The 17,740-nt window shown below is 40.3% G+C and overlaps 1 protein-coding gene across 7 annotated transcripts in view; it reads left to right on the forward strand.

The window, feature by feature from the left end:
- LTBP1 (latent transforming growth factor beta binding protein 1) overlaps window positions 1-17,740 on the forward strand; it is a 444,991-nt gene that overhangs the window by 168,075 nt on the left and 259,176 nt on the right. The gene's annotated exons all lie outside the window — the stretch shown is intronic.

Raw genomic sequence — 17,740 nt, forward strand, 5'->3', positions numbered from 1 at the left:
AAGGAGATCTTTAGGATGAGCAGCAATGGCCATGTAACTGACATGGTTCCCTAGACAACTGGTTTCCAGACTGTGCAAAGATGATCTAAAAGATTAGAGAAGCTCCAATTTAAGCATTTGCCTCTTTAGTCCCTTTTCTACTACATCACTTTAATATTTGGAATGATTTAGAAATTTGAACTTCTCCAAATTGGATTTCTCATTGCTTATTCCAGTTGTTGTTCTCTCAAGATGGGCTTAGGTTTTAAATAGGATACTTATATTTCAGAGTCATCTAAAGTTTTAGTTATTTAAATTCAACAAAGCAGAAATGTAAAATTTTAGCAGTGGCAGATGTCATGTTTTAAACAGTAACTTCTTAAAGGTCTTTAAACAGATATAGCTCAGGCTCTTAAAAAATTTGCCAATTTATCTCCTGATGTGCTAACGTGGGGGAGAAAGAGAGACAGAGAGAAATGACTGGCATTTGCAAACACAGTACTGTTAAATTGCAAAAAACGAAAAAAAAAGAAAAGTGAGGACAAGCCCACTGTTTACTTAAAGTGTTCAATAATTTCAGGAAAGGCAGATGTCACGTTTTATACAGTAACTTCATAAAAATCTTTAAATAGATATAACTCAGGCTCTTAAATTGCCTAGTTGTCCTCTGATGTGCTATTGTAGGGGAGAGAGAGAGAGAAATGACTGGCATTTCCAAACACATAGTACCATTAAATTGCAAAAAAAAAAAAAAAAAAAAAAAAAAAGGAAAGGAAAAATGAGGTCAAGCCCACTTTTTACTTAAAGTGTTACACCTAACCTTTTTTGTTTAAATAAGAAACCATAGACGTGAAGAAGCACACACAGGGTCCCTATTAAGTGACTTCTGACAGAAGAAAATGTAATTCCCACCCATGCTGGCACCACGGGAGATGTCTTAACCCTGAGTTCTGGTCTGTGCTGCCCTCTCTCAGTCTTTGCAACAGGCTGGGGCAGCTTGACTCCCAGCCATCAGTCATGGGCTGACTGAAATCTGGCACCTCCATTTGAAGATAGAACAGCTCCCCAGATCTCCTGAGCTCTGGTCTGAGACAGATGCAGAGAGTCTGTTGTTCTCATAGCAGCAGCTTTGTGGCCTGAACTCCTGAATCCCAGTTCTGGCCTGATCGTAGTCCATAGTTCCACACTAAGAGAAGTATGGACGCTTTGGACATACAAGGCCTCTTCTTTTTATTTTTATTAATACTATGGTTGAATGTCTTGCCTGTAGCATTAGCCTTCAGGCTTCAGTTCAGACTGACATTAAGAAGCATGGCAAGTTATGAAAACATCTCAGGGTTTGATGATAAATGGTTTTGTCTCCCCTTGAAAAAGGAACTTCATGTGTCTGGAGCGAGGATTCTTTATGGTTGCAGTCTGATACCACAAAGAGGTTACCAGTAAGATTGTCTGGGTCTTCCTGGTTGCCCTGAGTGAGAGAGCAGAGTGGTTTGGCAGAGACTTAGAGGAGACATTCAAGATTTTTGCTTTGGTAAAACAAAGCTGAATGTTAGGAGATAGGCAGTATTTAACATGGACAGATCTGCCTATGCCAGCCACTTCAGGGAGGTGGGCAAGAACATTGCTTAAAGGCTCTGGATGCCTAGTGCCAGTTACCGAATGCTCCTGGGAGGTGTCCCTGGTATAGTTGAGAGCACCCATTATGGGATAGATGCTGCAGAAGATGGGAAAATCCTTGGGGTGGCAACTGGATAAAGGCAAATATAGTAAATATAGATAAGGGGAATTGGAGCAACATTCTTATGCATGGGATGAATTGCAATCTGGAGATCTTCAGAGGAGGAGCCATTTGAAAATGCTGTTGAGGAAGAGTCTGGTCCTGAGAACTGTTGTAGCCTTAATGTGGATGTTGAAGTTTAGGATATGGATGGTAATCACACTCATGTGAAGAGAGAACAGAAGCAGCAGCAGGAGAAATCTAGGGTGTGGGCAACTCTGCTCCTCTGAGACATGCTTGCTGACAGGTCCTGACCGATTGATTGGGAGCCTTATGGGGCAGAGCTTTCCAGATGGACCAAGTGGGTCCTTGGGAGAGAAGACTTCCAGAGAACACGTTCTGCAGCATTGAAAGCCCTCCCTGCATGGAGACTACCTTTAACTTGTGTGCAAAAAAAAAAAAAAAGTGTCTTTGGGATTGGCTTACCCCAACCCAGTGGGTACTAAAAGGCAGTGGAAGTTGGACCAGCCATAAATGACCTTACAAGAGCTGATGAAAACCAACAAAAACTGCTTAAGCATTTAAGAGGAGTATTAGGTGTGAAAACAAACTGTTTTAAGGAAGGAATAATGATAAAGCTTTGTGCTTTTTTCCTTGCAAAATCAGCGAGTTCCTTAAGCTGCTTGTCCCATACACAATTGTGTGTGGGAATCAGGAACCCTGAGCCAGTTTCCCAGCTGTATGACCATGTGGATGTTAGTACTAAAGATTCCTGAAAGAAAGACATCTACTTTTCACTGATTTATGGCAAATTCTTTGGTCTGAAAGCCTAGACAGTAAAACAACATTATAACTGTGTACAGACTGACACCTGAGAAGGCATTCTGGTGAATGTGGATGAACAGGGTTCTGCTGAGCTGTTATCCTTGGGAATCCAGATTTCATTCAAGGACAGGATGTGATCTATTGCAAAGAAAAGTTCATGAGCAGTCTTGCTATGCATGTTATCCTGGGTTAGGGCGTGGAGGGGAGGATGGTATATCTGAGAGCTATTTGGTAACATCCCAGTTCAGGGAAGCCGTACGAACATGATTATTCTCTTTGCCCCCTGATAGGCCACGTGAAGTTTAAGATAACTGTGAAACAGTAGATATGGATTGGTTATAAACACTTCCAAGAAGCTCATCCAGCAATATGAAAACAGCAAAGAAGAAAAACTTTCTAGGGTGAAGGACCATGTAGTTTAAATTCCTCGATGAGCAGCCTTCACTGCCAGAGAAAGGTTTTAATTCCAAGGGCCCAAGAGTTTATAAGAAACAAGCAAGTTCAAGGACATTTCTGGGTGTTGAGACTGATTGTAAGAAATCAATACTGTATGGCTCCAGAATATTCTGGAGTCAGACTGATTTTTTTTCCCTAAGGAAAAGTAATACAAATGAATTTATTGTTTGCATGTGGGGAAACTAAAGCAAAGAAAAAGAAAAGAGATGGTGCCTCCTCAGCCTTAGGATATCTTTGCCAGAAATTGAGGGTTTTAGTTGATTTTACTTCTGGATTGGGAAAGAGTTTTGAGGAAATTAATCATTATTAGAATAGAAATTATAGTTTTGATTCAAAATAAAATAGGCCCATGCAAAATACTGCTTATGAGATGTTTCCCAGGGACTTAAAGTAGAATGCTTTGTCTTCTCATGAATTAGATTCCTTATAGAAGAGTCCCCTTAATGTTGAAAATGACTGCATTGGAGTAAGTCCATCCCCACTTTGACGTAAGGATCCATAAATACCTTTTCTTTTCTTTTCTTTTCTCTTTTCTTTTCTTTTCTTTTCTTTTCCTTTTCCTTTTCCTTTTCCTTTTCCTTTTCCTTTCCCTTTCCCTTTCCCTTTCCTTTCCTTTCTTTCTTGACGGAGTCTTGCTCTGTCTCGCAGGCTGGAGTGTAGTGGCGAGATCTTGGCTCACTGCAATCTCCGCCTCCTGGGTTCACGCCATTCTCCTGCCTCAGCCTCCAGAGTAGCTGGGACTATAGGCGCCCGCCACCACGCCCAGCTCATTTTTTTGTATTTTTAGTAGAGACGCAGTTTCACCGTGTTAGCCAGGATGGTCTCGATCTCCTGACCTTGTGATCCACCCACCTCAGCCTCCCAAAGTGCTGGAATTACAGGCGAGAGCACTGTGCCTGGCCTATAAATACCTTTCTTATATTTTATATGTGACATTTCTTAAAAATGGCTTTGTGTTATTTTCTGTGATTTTAGTTCTGCATTGTTTGTTTTTTAATATCTCCTGAATATTAACCCTACTCAGGCTGCCCTAATTTCTTTTTGTTCCCATACAAAGGAGGTAGAAGTTAATACATGACTGGAGAACAACTTTCTTTCCTAAGAGGTAATTGCAATATGGTTATATTAATTCTTCTAACAAGCAAACTTTAAACCAAGAAATACGTACGTGTATATATGTATGATGGCTGTGTGTATATATACACACATATATTCAATTAAGTATATATGTGTGTATTTTTTTAACTTTTAGGTTTAGAGGTACATGTGAAAGTGTGTTACATAGGTAAACACACGTCACGGGGGTTTGTTGTACAGATTATTTCATCACCCAGGTATTAAGCCCAGTATAATAGTTATCTTTTCTGCCCTTTTCCCTCCTTTTACCCTCCACTTCAAGTAGACCCCAGGGTCTGTTCCCTTCTTTGTGTTCATAAGTTCTTATCATTTAGCTCCCACTTACAAGTGAGAACATGTGGTATTCAGTTTTATGTTCCTGCATAGTTTGCTAAGGATAATAGCCTCCAGCTCCATCCATGTTTCTGCAGAAGACATGATCTCATTCTTTTTTATGGCTGCATAGTATTTCATGGCATATACGTACCATATTTTCTTTATCCAGTCTGTTGTTGATGAGCATTTAGGATGATTCCATGTCTTTGCTATTGTGAGTAGTGCTGCAATGAACATTCATTCACGTGCATGTGTCTTTAAGGTAGAATGATTTCTGTTCCTCTGGGTATATATCCAGTAATGGGATTGCTGGGTTGAATGGTAGTTCTGCTTTTAGCTCTTTGAGGAATTGCCAAACTGCTTTCCACAATGATTGAACTAATTTATACTCCCACCAACAGTATTTTGTGTGTGTTTTTTAAAGTAATTTTTTTTGCAATTAAATATCATCTTTATTAAGCAAAGTACTATGCTATTAAAAGACTACAGGGCCGGGCGCGGTGGCTCAAGCCTGTAATCCCAGCACTTTGGGAGGCCGAGACGGGCGGATCACAAGGTCAGGAGATCGAGACCATCCTGGCTAACATGATGAAACCCCGTCTCTACTAAAAAATACAAAAAACTAGCCGGGCGAGGTGGCAGGCGCCTATAGTCCCAGCTACTTGGGAGGCTGAGGCAGGAGAATGGTGTAAACCTGGGAGGTGGAGCTTGCAGTGAGCTGAGATCCGGCCACTGCACTCCAGCCTGGGCGACAGGGCGAGACTCCGTCTCAAAAAAAAAAAAAAAAAAAAAAAAGACTACAGAACCTCTTTAGTACGTGGTTGACTACTCAGACTTACATACAATTTCTTAATACTTAGCATGGTATGCAAGTTGGGAAAAATAATCCCCAAATCTCTCCCTGAGTAAATATAATTTGCATGGAGCTGACTTTGGTGATTATCATCGTTATTTCTCATTAGATCCACTTTCTGACCACTTTTAAATACATTTTCTTTTAGTTCTGTTGGAAAACTTTCTAATTAGTCTGATTTTCTTCAGTGGAAATAAATTTTGTAAAGTCTTTTTTTTTTTTTTTAGTTTCTTACATTATCCATAAAGGAAGCTCCATTAAGAAGAATTCTCGTAGCCCTAACTGCGCTTCACAAGTTTGCTTTTCCAAGGTTCCAGCTTTTTTTTTTTTCTTATTGAATGAAAATATTTTAAATACGCAGTGTTTTGTGAAAAACGTCGTAATTATTTGAAAGTCCTTGTATCCTATAAACAGATTTAGAAAGCTTTGGTGAGAGAAAGGAAAGCATCCGGAGAGCAGGTGAGAGGGCGGTGGTCGTGCCTGTGTTGATGGCCTCTGGGCTTCTTGTGTGGGATTGAGTGCTCTTCCCTAACAAGGCCTGGAAGCACAGGCACCCGGCAGCTGGGCTCCTTGTTTAACCAACACCCCCTTAATAGCTACAGGTGCATCTAATGAGTGCAACTGCTTGACTGAGGTCCAGCAGAAACCAAGAGCTCTTCCTCCCACGCTTTCAGCTTACATTCCATGGAGGAGCTGGCTGGAGCATGCATCTGCTTTACTTTAGAAGGTTACAGTGTAATCCTCCCCCAAACAAAATCTTTTGATTTATATTTTTTTCCTTTATTCATCAGTCAAAAATACTGTACTGACCTTTTGTGATTCAGTTAGGTACATGCTTTCTGGTCCAAAGAGTTTTTGTTTGTTTTGGTTTTGGTAACTGTGGAAATTTAATGAAAATGAAGGAATATTTAAATACACTTTAGTTTGTCTTTATAGGAGAGTAAAGGTGGTGGATATAGTCTTGTTAAGAATGATTCTCTGACTGATTTGACTTTCTCCGAGAATATTATCATCCGAGAATAAATAATAAACATAGTAGATTGTATAATATATGCATAGTTCTTTCTAGTTTTTCCACCACCCGCCCTCCATCTTGCCATGGCTTTCTGTGGGGATCGTGGATTTTGCTAGTCCCTTTAACGCCGGGCTTGACCATGTGACTTGCTTTGACCAATCGAGTGTGGGTGGAAGGAGTCTATGGGTTCTGAGTGGGAACTTCAAGAGAATTTGCGTGTTTCCTCTCTTCCTTCTTCTACCATGAATCTACCATGAGAAAGGCATATGCATCCGGTCTGCTGACATGCCAATTCCCTTGAAATCTGTTGTTTTTCCGAAATTACCATTTCAGCAGGGCATATTTACTTTTTAAAACAATCTGGACAAATCAATCATTAGTCTTAGAGCAGATGATAACTATTGTAATCAGATAGGCTGCCTTTCCGTAAAAGCGATGTTATGGGTGACCTCACCTTCTGGCCACAGTAGACTGGAAAACAGGTAGGCACTTGACTCAAGTAAAGCCAATGTGAGGTGGCAGCTGCCTGTAAGGTGGCGTGGCAGAGGCACTTTCCCAAACAGGAATGATGTTGATGAAATTAGATTAATCAGAATCTCTCTTAAGGAATTTGTAAGTTAGAATTGAACAGTAAGTAACTGGAACGGAAATATAATACCGAAAAGAAGCAGAAGTAGCTAGGGAAGTAGCCAATCCTACCATGTTAATGTTGGGTACAAGAATGAAGTTCAACAGCATTTCTGAAGGGAGGTGGGCATGGGCAGCATATAATGGGGTTGCTACCAGTGCTGTGGATTCTGAACATCTTTTCAGTTACTCAGCTGTGTCTTAGCCTCCATGAGGTTTGGCTTACATGGCCAGCTGGTTCTGGGTTCCGGGTTCTCTTGAGACTTCTGTCTCCCTCTTGCTGTACCCAATCGCACTTGAACATCCTGTTGCTCGAGATAATGTGCACCCTCTTGTTGTTTTGTAGGCAAGAGACCTCAGCTAATACAAGTTCTATTTCTACTCTGCTGTGTAACAGCTGCATGTCCTGATTATGCACAGCACCAAAGCTTGACTTCTAGAGAGGGAAAACCCAGCTGCTCAGCTTTTCCTCATTCCCTTTATAGCTCTTAGTCCTATCCACATTCACTTCTAAGCAAGCTTGGCACATGGAAAGAGGAGTGGGTGGGTCAGTTCCATCAGTTCCCTGAGACCTCTGCAACACTTGGAGAATTGTTCTGCCTGGCCTGTGGGTTACTAGGACCTTGATGGTATTGCCATATTCATGTCTCAGCTTCCATTGGAATTTTTAACAGAAGCCTTCTCAGGTCTGGGGGATTCTTTCCCACGTGGAATGGAGAATGTCTAGCTTCAGTTAGTGAATGTGGATTGGGAAACCTTTTCAGTAAGATTCCTGGGATCCCATCATGCCTTCTGTTCATTCATCTTTTTTTTTGGTATGGGTTTTCTGGCAACCGCAGTGCGGTATCTGTGTAAGTACATAACAGGCATGCTCTGCCATGTCTTGAACATGGAAATCTAGCAAAATTAGATGCCTCTCTTTGAAGGGGTTTTTCAAAGAATATTAATGGAGAAAGTGATTCATGTTGTTTCTTGTCAGAGATCCCAGTTTCCAAACCACACCTTAATATACCTTAAGAACATATACTCTAAGCAAGAAAATACAAACAAATGTACTGAAGATATTGTAAATTGAATTATTGTTATCAAAGATCAGGTAGTTAGGAAATTTGGACATAGGCTCCTTTGTCTCAGCAAAGACACGAGGTAAGTTCCACCCTCCTCCTCCTCATCTATTTAGCATTTTCTGCATGCCAACCATGGTACTAAGCACTTTATGTGCATTAATTAAATATGTTACATTATAATACTTGCATATTACTTGACAACTACTTAAAATGTATTCCTTAAGTTAGGAACCAAAAAATGAGTTTAAAATTACAGAAATCAATCTTATTCATTGAAAAAAAGTGACACTTTAGCCCTTTGTATAAGTTATCTGTAGGCGAGTGCAAAGTCAAAATGTGACTATATTTTAAATATTTTAAAATTGTATTATATGTAAGACTTTTAACACAATAACATGTTTAAAAAATTTGTTATGTAACTATAGAGCTGCTAACAAGAGTTGTTCAGCTTAACAAAAATTACTCAAATGCGGCCAGGCACAGTGGCTCATGCCTGTAATCCCAAAGGAGGCTAAGGCAGGTGGATCACTTGAGGTCAGGAGTTTGAGACCAGCCTGGCTGACATGGTGAAACCCCCATCTCTACTAAAAATACAAAAATTAGCCGGGCATGGTGGTGCATGTCTGTAATCCCAGCTACTTGGCAGGCTGGGGGAGGAGAATCACTTAAACCCAGAAGGCGGAGGTTGCAGTGAGCCGAGATTGTGCCACTGCACTCCAGCCAGGGAGACAGAGCAAGACTCCGTCTCAAAAAAAAAAAAAAAAATTATTCAGATGCAGAGTAAACCTTTCTAATCAGTGGGTTCCTACAGCTGGTTGACGTTCATTAGGATCCCTGTCAAACAAAGTCAAATTATCAGGTGGTATCTGGAAATGACGGTGGAACCAAAGTCCACAGTAGAATCTTGCATTATTCTAGAGTCTTTAATAATAGTTATGCTCTAAAAGCAAATATCCCAAGATGAAAATTTTCCTAGATTTAGAAGTGGTTATATATTTTGCTCTATAGTATATCATGGTTTAAGTGTCACTACTGGTTTGAGTTTTTCTAACAGTTGCTCCAGTTAAAACTGACCACGTGTAAGGATTTTTTCTTTGCTTTGCATAGAGTTTCACAGTCTATAAATGATATCCCTACAAATTATTTCACATGGCCCTGGCCCCAGTCTTGTGAGGTAGATAGGTTGGATGGCATTATTCTGAGTGTCTTTTTATGCGCTCTGGATTCAACATCCTAAAAGGTAGAGCGTGTGGATGGTTTTATTGTATTCTTTCCCTTTGAACTTCTTATTGTCAGTTTCTTTGTCTTACAGATAAAGATCTTAAGACTTGTTCTGTAGGACTGTTGTGAGAATGAAGTGAGATGAAGTTGATATAAGATATCTAGCATACTGCAGAACACATAACATAGGTGCTCAATCTATGCTTGTTTCTCTCCCTCATCCTAATTTCCCAAGCGTATAGCATTCACTTTCCTAAGTGTCATGTATTTTTCGTAGTAATGCTCATTACAAGTATAGGAGAGGCACTGGGGTATATTGAGGAAAGAAAGAACAAGGGCTTGCATTAAAATCCCAACTTCACTGTTTCCTGACAGAACAACCATGGTCAAGCTTCTGATGAACATCTCTGTGGTTTCCTTGTTGGCAAAATGAGTGTGATTGCAGCTTACATGATTGTCGTGTGTATTTGCTCTCTGTAGCCTAGTAGGTACTCAGTCCTTGTTTCTCAAGTCTGCCATTCATGTAGACAGTGCCTTTATGCGTTTAGAAAGGTCCATAATTTCTCTTGTTCTCAGAATCTGGGCAAAAAGAAAAGCAGAAGGGAAGAGGAACGTGTTTTGTGTGTGTGTATGTTTATGTTAGTTATCAATTGTTGCATAAAAATTAATCCAAACTGTAGTGGTTTAAAGCCATAAACATTACCTTAAGAGTTTCTATGGTTCAGGAATTTAGAGGGACCTCAGTTGGTTGGTTCTGGCTCAGTTTCTTTCATGAAATTCCAGCCAGGATATTAGTAAGAGCTGCAGTTATCTGAAGGCTTGACTGGGCCTAGAAGATACTTTCAAGGTGGTTCACTCATGTGACTGTTGGCAGGAGACTTCAGTTCTTTGCCCCATGAGTGAGTCTCACCTTAGACTTCTTGACTATTCTCATAGCTCAGGAGTTGGCTTCCCCCAGAGTGAGTGATCCGACAGAGACAGACCAAGACAGAAGCCACAGTGTCTTCTATGATGTAGTCTCTGAAGTTGCAAAGCATCATTCCATTTTTATTCTGTTATTTATTTATTTTTTAGAAACAGGGTCTTGCTATGTTGCCAGTGTTAGTCTCGATCTCCTGAACTCAAGCAATCCTCCCGCCTCAGCCTCCCAAAGTGCAGGGATTATAGGCATTAGCCACCATGTCTGGTTTGTTCTTAGACAAGATTCACAAAAACCAGCCTGTGTCCAAGGGGAGATTAGACTTTTAGATTTCACCTCTTAAAGAGAGAAGTATCAGGGAATTTGTGGACATATTTTAAAACCATCACAGTGTTTAACAGAAGAGGCACTCTTTTAATGAAAGTCAAAGGAAATGAGGAAGCTGAAAATGGTCAACCTAAAAAGAATTAGCTGACAGCTAGAAAATTTACAGTGTACAATTATACATCAGTAATTTGTTTATTGGCAACTGATCGTTTTTCGGTTTTATTTATCACATAATACTGGAGCATAGCTAGATATATATGATTTTGAGAAAAGGATATTGAGGCTGAAATCTTTCCTAATGATGAGCTCTATTGAGTTTGGCAGTAGTCCCGTGGGGGGAGTAGTTGGGGCCATTGGATGCAGTCATTTAAAACTGAGCCAGAGAGAAGTTTGTACTGGGAAAAAAAAAAAAAAAAATGAAGTAAATGACAGAATCAGTATTCTGCAAGCTTGGATTCCCTGATACTCTAATTCTAAATTAATTTAGAGATTTTAAAATGCCAATTTTCTATATAACTGCCTCAACAGATTTTTGTCTCCATTGAATCCATCAAACCTGAGAGTTGTTTTGGCCTCAAGTACATTGCAAAAATGTTCATATCTTTGACTTCTTTGGTGATTCTTAAAATATAATGCATTCAAGTTATAATTTTATTTTTGTTTGCTCTGGATTTTTATTGCTTGCATGAAAGAATTGGGATCCCTTAGAGGCACATCAAGATATCTACTTCTGGCCTGGCAGCTCCAGTGACTCAGAATGTGTGTTCAGGGCCCAGGAGGTTTTGGTTTTCTTCTCTGCCTTGTCTTTTGACTCTTTTTTTTTTTTTCTCTTAAGCAGAATTTAAATTTCGAGAAGTGTAATAAGTCATTTCCTTCACTATGTCTGCCTTGGTGTCCGAAGAAAATTCCCAAGCCCTCTTTACAAAGGTGGTAGAAGCCTGAGGCATTCAACTCCTTTAAAGTTTTGTGACTTCCAGCTATTAGTTGTTTGAGTAAAAGTCATTTCTCTGCCCTTCCTATTGTCTGCCCTTCCTGTTGCTTTCCCTTCCCATTGTCCGTCTTCCCGTGGATTCTCAGCCTCAGTTCATACCAGGCCTCTTCATTTCCAACCCCTTTATTCCATTCCCATGACACTCCCCTCTTACCACATTCTCTCTTCCAGTCCTAAAAAGAGAATCACCAGGTGGGACATTTGTTATAGACAGAAAAGGAGGATAAGAATACAGACTGTTTTCTTTGGCCTGACTGAGGCCAAAGGAAGGTGGGAAAAGTGGAGAAATATCCATAAAAGTGTCTGCAAAGAGTCAAGAGAAAATGGAGGGTTGAAACTTTTGGTTGTGCCTAGGTCAGTGAAAATCATGGAGGGAAGGAGTATTTTAGTTGAGTCAAAAGGATGTAATGTGGGAAGGAAGAGGAAAAGGTTTATAGGGAAAGGAAACTACATGAGTGAGGTGTCTGAGTGGGGACATGTGGACGATGTGGCCTGGCTCAGGCCCTGGCTTTACATGGAGATATGGTGGGAGGCAAGGTTAGGTTGGACCTAGGTAGGAAAGGGTCTTACTTTCCTTTCAGGGAGTTAGATTTTGTTGGAAATAATTTGTCATAACAAATATATAGGATTCTAATTTTCAAAGTGTGTGGTAGAGATAATTTGGGATCCTTGAGAAGAATGGCCCCCTGTTTAGCATATGAGTAAGCCATCAAATGTGTTCCTTGGTAAACAAATAGTCCAGCAGATATCTATCATTTAGTCAAGCTTGCTTCTCCACATACAGATAGGTGTTATTTATAGAAATGGTCAAATGCCTGCATTTACTTGCTCTTTGAAAAACAACAAATGTGGGGATAAATAAAACCTAACTGTGGTTCCAAAATTAAGGGACAGAAAATTTGAGTCAAGTGAAGCATATGTAATCCACTGTTGTTGTAAAGAGCCTTTGCAAACTAGGCAGATTGCATGCATAGTAGAGATGGAAGACAGGTAAGTGTGTTGATTGCTCTGCTCCTTGTTCTGTTTACAGAGAGCAGTGAAGTCAGTCTTCTTGTCAGTTGCACGTCTGCACATCTGGGTCCTCCAGCCACATGGCCATGGTGTGGAATTTAAAGCTGTGCTGCTGCAAAGACTGGCATAGAATCTTTGAGGGAGGTAGCTATTTTTCATTTCTGAAAAAATGTATCTTTTAAATGGTTTCCCCCTTGGGAGACACACTCTTAGAGTAACATCTTGAACCGTGATGCCTTTCACTCTCCCCAGTTCCCAAAAACCCAGGGCAAATTCATTGAACCCTCACCAAGTGTGGCTCCCATGATTGTCAGGATTCTAGACTGTGGCTGTGGATTACATTCTCAATTCAGAATTGGGAGATTGGGTACATTGAGCTCTCGCTACTCCTTTCTTTTTTCCTCTTTTTGTGAACGGATTCACGACCTTTCTTCTTGGAGGATGTGTTTCTTCAACTCTCAGTCACAGCATTTCAAATACTACTATCCGTTCTGGATGGGGCAACACTGGTAGGTTCTCTTAATATTCAGAATTAGGAGCAGAGGAGGGATTTCCAGATGTGTTCTAGATGAGGGATTTCCAGATATGTTCTAGACCAGGTGAGTTTTAAAAGTCATTTTGAAAGAGACACCTGGAACAGCCTGGAACAGAGACACCTGGAACAGACACCAGAAACAGCCTGGTATGACTCTGGGACCAGTGATTGGGAAAAGAAAATACAGTTGGTAATAAAAGTGGAGAACAAGGAAAACAAATCCATGGCTTTTTGACATTCTTATGGTCTGTCCTTTTTATAAAATGTTTTTTTTTTTTTTTTTAACATCATAGACCCTGAAGGGATTCAACTGTCCAGGCATATTTCTTCAGTTTAGGGATGTGGAACACCCAGAAAAGTTCAGGACAAACTCTGGACTGCAGTCCAGGGACAGAGGCGACAGCACTTGCTGAAGGCATTCCAGTAACCAGAGGCAGCAACAGGGCACACACCTCAGTTTTAGTGGCCCCAGAACCACACCAGGCTGTCCCACTGAGTGTCTTTCAAAAATTAAATATCTTACCCAGATTTTATCTATAAAGTTAGAAGTTTCCATCATGTGTCAAGATGATTCTTGCATAATATATTGTGAAATTTTAGTAGCAAAGAATTTTCTGTTTTTCTTTTCAAAAGTACATGAGAAACTGCTATTTCCTGTTGCTTATTCAGTTATTCTCTTTAGCATCTTTAATTAAAAATGGTTTTAATTTTAAAAAATATGATTGGCCATTAGGGGAAAAATGTGTTTTGTAAAGATGGCAAGGTTTCCAAGCCATAATGACTTATGCTTTTCCTTGATCTTAGACTTAGATTTCTATCATTGGTGTAGCAATTGTTGCTCTCTCTGTCTCTTTCTTTAGTTACTCCTGCCTCAGTAACTCAAGAGATGGAGTGAAAGGTTACTCTGGATTCTTACCTGTGGAACTGTCCACATCAGTACTAGTGATCTCATCTGAGTTTCCTTCTTGGAGGGTTTTCCAGGACTGGGGCAGCCTGGTGAAGTAATAGATTTGATATTAATTTTTATTTACATAACACCTTACTTGAGGAACACAGAGCAGTCTATGGGCATTATTTTAATAGTCCAGGAGGAGTTAAGCAAGCCTGGAGAGCTGAACAATAAAGTCCTGTTATTCTAAGCGTTATTTAATATTTTTATGATTTGTCCTTCAAAGAATTCTTGGCCTTCGGGTAAGCGATGAACTGCAAGTGGGAGAATGAACTGTTAGCTCAGTCTCTCTCACACCCTGAAGAGTGTAAACGTGACTTGTGTATTGAATCAACCTGTAGGTCTCTTTAAACTGGGTGGTGGCTTTAAACCACAGAGAGGTTGCTTCTTCCCAGAGGATATTGCCTGTGCTGATTGGTCCCCATTGTTTAAGTTGGATGCATGCTAATGTGCTATCACGGCATTCTAGACGAATGCTGAGGAGACTGTATTTGTTCATGACATCTGATGTGAGTCTTGAACTTGTTTTATTTCTTTGGCTGTCTTTGCTTTTGGTCACATCCTAGTCTAATGACCGAACAAGGGCAACTGTGCTCTTTTCTAGACTGATGTCTGTTTGTCAAGAACAGTTTTCACAGTTTTGTATTTTTCTCTGTTGTTAACAACCCTGAAACAGAAACGAAAGCTTTTTATCATGGGAGGAGGGGTATCGGCTTCACTTCCATCCCATTCACCATTCACTCTGAATATCTGTGGTTTGTTTGAAACCGAGTGCCAGTGCCTCTTCTTGGAGGTATAAATTTGCACAGGGTCTGGCAGACACTGCGGACAGGATGTTGACTCTTGAGTGTCTTGACTGACTAGGAGGCCCAATGGAGGTGCTGCATGGCTCCAGGCAATCTGTGCCTCTAGCCAAGGCCTCTAAAACACAAAGTTTTAAAGTGCTTGCTTAAGATTTTGGGGTCGAAAAATTGCATTTTTTTTTTTCCTCTGAAGGACCAAGCACAGAAGCTGTGCCAATGGTTTCCCTGTTAACTCCTGACTAGCCTAACTTTTGCTTCTCAGACTTCGAATTCCTAATCACCCAGTAGGTGCCACTCGGGATGGTCTTCTGCCTCTGGTTAGTTCTGAGCTTGTTTTCTCACTGGTGCAGCAGGACCTTAGACCAAAATGACCTCCAGCATCCTATGAGTCTTGGATCTCTGTGAGATCCAACAGTCACCCTTGCCCCATGGACACCTTCGGGTTACTTTGTCTATTCCACAATTATTGGGTACCTAATCTCTGCAAGGCATCAGGAGTCCTTGAGTATTACCTTATTCAAGGCATTCAAAGAAGATGCCTCTGATAGACCAAATGGCCTTTGCAGGAGAGCTTGTGTCCACTGTTAGTGAATTCCTACTAAATTCTTGAAAGGTGAGTGGTATTGCCTTCAGCGTGTCACATGTGAGGAATTTGCAGCTCAGAGCATGGATCTTTGTTTGGTGAACTTTAAAACTTAAACTTTTTACACTATACCCTAAATATGTGGGAATGATTTTCAAGGAGTAAAGATGGGAGAACATATTTTCTAATCCATCCAGCATTTATGGAGATCCTGTTAGAGCTCTGGATAATAATCTAGTGTCAAAAGCAGTAGCGCATTTTCACTACCAATTTTGAGAAGATTGGCATGAAAACCTAAAGCTAATTATAGTGTAGAAGCAAGTGCTTCATGGAGATGAGAGGACCCGCTTAGAATACAAGTGTCTGTTTTAGAATTAGATTACTTTATAGCAGAATGCTTGTAAAACACAAGCATTTTTATATGAAATAAAATATAGCTTCTGCTTCCAAGAAGATGTGAACATTGTAAAAATCAGAATTAAGTCATATGAAACTGTCTCTGCCTTTTGAAAATCCAGATGATTCCAAGCCAAAACATTTTTTTTTTTTGGCAAAGAAATATAAGAAGTTTTTAAAAACAATAGACCCGGAGAATCTCCAGTGCTTATAAAGTGACTACTGTAACTGGGAGGTGAAATGGGAATAATGATTAAGTGCTTGCTTTCTTTGGATGTCTCCGTTCGCCTAAGTGAGCATAATTTAGGTGACTGTGTGAGCATCTGTGTGGCAGCTGCTGGTGCTACAAGTTAATGCCAGAGAAGACAAAATAGTTGGCACACAGATTCTAATTTCGTTATTGTACCACGAGCCAGAAAAAATAGGAGTTTATATTCTTTTGAAGTGGGAAAATGTTGTCTGTTTTTTTCTTGGGTTTCACACACTTGAACACACAAAGTATCCTCAAGATATTTGTAAGCATTGTCTAACAACTTAGATTATAAGCTGATTTGTTTGTGCTACTGTAAAAAAACAAATCAAACTAGGTGAATTTTATCTGCTGGTGAAATCAGGATTCCATTTTTTTTTTTTTTTTTAAATTTCTAAGGTAGACTCCCAGATAACTTTAAAATGTCCTGTAAGCATTTAAAGGAGGAGTTACTGAAATGTTCAAGTAAAGTTTGATTGGAACACAGCCATACCCACTCATTTACATATTGTTTTTGACAGGCTGCTTTCCAGCTAAGTGGGTCCACAGAGTTGAATAGCAATAGAGTCCTTTTGGCCTGCAATCCTAATATAGTTACAGTTTGGCCCTTTGTAGAAAAAGTTTGCTAGTCCTCAATTTAAAGTATTGACTGATAGTAGCTTCCTATTGGATGTCATTTTGCAAGGTGCCAGAAGGTCTGCTTGGCCACTAGGACATCTCCCCACCTCAGACAACATGTCTTGATCCTCCAGGGTTAGAACGACTGGTGAAGGAGAAAATGTCTTGGAAAACCATTTGAAAAGAATGGAGGGCTTTCTCCTCCAGAGGAATCATTTTTCTTCTTCTAAGTGAGATGGCCAACCCAGCTGATGCGTTCAAGTCCTTCTAATTTTAGCTCTTTGGTTAAGTGGCATTTATCTCAAAGATAACTTATTTGAAGGGCTGTCATGTGGAAGAGGCCATGGGGAACCAAATTAGGATTAATGTGTGCAAGTTACTGTGAGGCCAGATTTCAGCTCAGTAAAAAATAGTACTTGCTGGGAACTGCCATAGCTATCATGTGCTTTTGTGGGTAATGAGCTGCCCGTCACTAGAGATTTTCAAATAAAGGTTACATGACCACTTGATACGTGGAATGCAAACAGTGGATGAGAGATGGTTGTGTTTGAAAACCTCTGGGGCCCCATTCCAACCTTGACATTGGAATGGCTTCTTTGGTTAAAGTTCTTTGTTTCCAAGCTCAGTTTATGACCACAATTTTAGTTTGTTGAGGGTCTTAGAGAGGCATCTTGGGATGATTTTCTGAAAATATAATATTAGCCAAACCAAAGCAGTATAAAGAGAGACAAGCTTTTCTGGTGGGCAAAGATGGTATAAAAAAGGCTGGCCCAGAGCCTCTCTCCCCTTTGGCCACACTAGTCATGGAGTGGCGTCAGAAGGGTACTGCTTCTTGTCAGCCTCACAGATGACTGGCTCTCTTCAGCTACTGCTACCATTTTTGCTTTCTGCCTAGTCTCCTAGAAAGAGGAAGGACCTGGCTGGTGGCCTATCGCAGATGTAGCAATCAAAACTGTGTGTGTCCTGCAATGTATCAGAGACTTCAGGTTGAGATCCTGCAGTGAAGGGCAGGTCTGGATGAAGCCGTACTGTCTCTGTGCAGTTCTACCATCATAGCACAAAAGCAGCCATAGACAGTACAGAAATGAATGAGGGTGGCTGTGTTCCAGTAAAACTTTATTTACAAAAGCAGGCAGCGAGCTGGAT

The sequence above is a fragment of the Chlorocebus sabaeus genome, chromosome 14 (assembly GCF_047675955.1).
Source record: "Chlorocebus sabaeus isolate Y175 chromosome 14, mChlSab1.0.hap1, whole genome shotgun sequence".
NCBI classification, from domain to species: Eukaryota; Metazoa; Chordata; class Mammalia; order Primates; family Cercopithecidae; genus Chlorocebus; species Chlorocebus sabaeus.